This window comes from Crocuta crocuta, unplaced genomic scaffold (genome assembly GCF_008692635.1).
Source record: "Crocuta crocuta isolate KB4526 unplaced genomic scaffold, BGI_CrCroc_1.0 scaffold2088, whole genome shotgun sequence".
Lineage (NCBI taxonomy): Eukaryota > Metazoa > Chordata > Mammalia > Carnivora > Hyaenidae > Crocuta > Crocuta crocuta.
The window spans coordinates 244,203-247,217 of record NW_027527892.1 but is presented as its reverse complement, the minus strand read 5'-3'; the positions used below and the strand labels follow the sequence as shown (position 1 = coordinate 247,217).

General features: G+C 34.6%; 1 pseudogene; it reads left to right on the top strand.

The window, feature by feature from the left end:
* Window positions 1-591, top strand: part of LOC144245693 (transcription factor BTF3 homolog 4 pseudogene) — a 14,873-nt pseudogene extending 14,282 nt beyond the window's left edge.
* The last annotated feature ends 2,424 nt before the right edge of the window (window positions 592-3,015 follow it).

Genomic DNA, 3,015 nt, shown 5'->3' with positions numbered 1-3,015 from the left:
AAAAAAAAGAATTGAAAATTCTAGCTGCCATCTTGCATCCCTACATGTGTGCACCTAATCTTATCTGGTACAGTTGAGACCTAAGTGCAAACCCTAGTCCCCCACAAGGTCCCATTTCTGCTCCAAGATCAAAGAAACTATCACAATCCAGAAAAAACTCACCAAACTCCAAGCACAAGTGTGCATTGGTGGGAAAGAAGGTGGTGGTTCACAGAACAGCTCCAGCAGATGATAAAAAACTTCAGTTCTCCTTAAAGAAGATACGGTTAAATAAGATATCTGGTACTGAAGAAATGAACATGTTCACAAACCAGGATCCCTGCAGCAAACACTTTCACCATTAAAGGCCATGCTGAGACAAAGCAGCTGATAGAAATGCTACCCAGTATCTTAAACCAACTTGGTGCAGACATGACTAATTTAAGAAGGCTGGCTGAGGCTTTACCCAATCAATCTGTGGATGGAAAGGTACCACACACTATCAGAGAGCATGATGATGATGATGAAGTTCCAGAACTTGTGAAGATTTTTGATGAAGCTTCCAAGAACGAAGCAAAGGGAACTGAGTCAACTTCTGAAGATAAGATATAAAGAAGTTACTAGGAGCTGCTATTTTATGTAAGTGTTTTTTAAAAATTTTGTTGATGGATCTGATAAAATCTAGAGCTCTAATATTTCAAGTCTAAGCCCCTTGGACACTGTAGATCTTTTCAAGTTTTTGCTTATACACAATTCTTTGCAGCTAATTTAGCGAAAAAGACTGGGAATAACAGTTTGATACAGGATTAATAATGTTCTTGCCTAGTAAATTACATACATACAAATACATACATACACACACACAAACAACAAAAAAGAACTTTAAACACTAAAAATATAAACTATGGCTTTATATCTGTAAGAACAGAACGTAGGATGGTGCTTACCCTCCAGTGATGAGAGGCTAGTTCCAAAGGGACAAAAGATTTAGGTTTAGTCACTTTAAAAAACCAATTTCAATATATCTATTGTAATATTAACATGTTAAACTGTCTATTCAATGATATTGGCTGCCCGTACCAGTGCGTGGTAATAATGAGAGACAACAGAGCAAACCAAAGCTGCAGACTGGGAATTCAAGCCATCTCTATCGTTCATTATTTCAATTTCTTCGCTTTTTTAAAAAGTTAATTTCTATACCCAGTGTGGAGCTTGAACTCACAGTTTTGAGATCAAGTTGCATGCTCTAGAGACTGAATCAGCCAAGTGCTCCGAAATTTATTCTTCATTCTTACATAAATCAAAGTAATAAATGCTCTATATAGACCATTTACACTTATGATTTGTAATAAAAAGTCCTGCTTCTACATTTTCCAATCTTACACATTTATCATGTATTCAAATACCTAAAGCAAAGGAGAACTGGCTTCATGAAGAGGCATTCAATGAACAGTTTTGATGGTTAACCAAGAAATGATTTCCAATTCTTCAGGTGAACAGTATAATTTCACTTCCACATCTCATGATTAAGCCACAACTGATAGCAAAAAGATGGTATTCAACTTTTTATTTTACTAAAATCAGAATAAACACACCACATGCAGTGCTAGCATCTATAACTAATACAGTAAGCAATTACTAACTTACAGTGACTTGAGGTTCAATGTATACACTCAGCAAGTTTAAATCCATTCTTATTTACTGAAAATGTTGCTGGCTGAAGAAAACTGAATGTTAAAGTCACTAATTATGGCAACACACAAAGATAACCACATGTTTGAAGATTGCAAATATGCCAGACAGTCACAGAAAACCAAACACATAACTAAACAAAACTCAGAGAACCTTTGAGAATGTGGACACTTTATATCAGTGTTCAAAAGTGTTTCTTCAATATTTTAAGACAAGTATATCAAAACCTTGGCATGTTTTAATTTCAAGTCGCTAATTTTGTCTTAAATTTTGTCAGAAAGTTATACCTAGCTACATCACCAATGCCGGGTCTGCAAAATTTGAATCAATTGTTTAACAGAACTTAACATTAAAAGCTCACACTACCCCGAAATATTTTTCACATACGGTGACATTCAACATTCAAGTGCCAGTGTTTTTGTACTGTCTTTTGGTCAAGTTTCTTTAAACTTTCAAAGAATTCACTTTTAGGCTTACAAAAATAAATTATTTGTCAAATGTTCAATAAATATTACACAAACTAGCAGCAAAAGTATCTAAAATCTGACGTGTGCAAAGTTTTCTTCTCAACTATCTTTCCTTGGTCCCAAATAAATCTAGTTAGAATCTAGTTCTAAACAAGGTGTGTTCAAAATCTACAAGAGACAAAATAATCGAAGTTTAAGTAGACGCACACGGAGACATATATATAAAATTCTCTGAATGTGCAATAAAATAAGTACTTTGTATAAAGTTATGGGCAAAATGTACAAGAGTCTAAACCTATACTAGTTCAAATAGCACCGTAACAAATGACCTCAATACTGTCAAGTGCACCTACTTAATGGTTTTTATAACAAGGCACAATATACTTGAAAATCTATTGCACTTTTAAGAAAATTTTTGCCTGCTTATGCCATCAAAAAGTTTAGTTTTTTAAGATCACTGCATTCTGGCCATAAAATCAGCACAGAATCCCATGAGGCAGAGGCATTTTTAGTGGTGGATAATCATCTTTGGCCAAATTATCATAAAGAGAGTATAAATACAATGGAAACCTATGCAACTAAAATAGACTAAAACTGTCCTATATAGGAAAAACGTTTTATGCAGTTTAGTACCTACCCAACCTGTGTGATCTCAAGGATTTCAGTTTGTTCTTCTCATCTACAAAGTCTACAAGTGTAAGCCATTTTAATACTTCCATGCAACTTTAAGAGAACAATATGAATCTGTATTAAAATAAAGCCTGCTGCATAATCCCTCCTGCTCAATGTATCCTCTTGACCAAAAAACATCAACACTAGCATGCATTAAAGACCAAAATCCAACCAGTCCCATAAAAAGACTGGTAACTGCTATGGT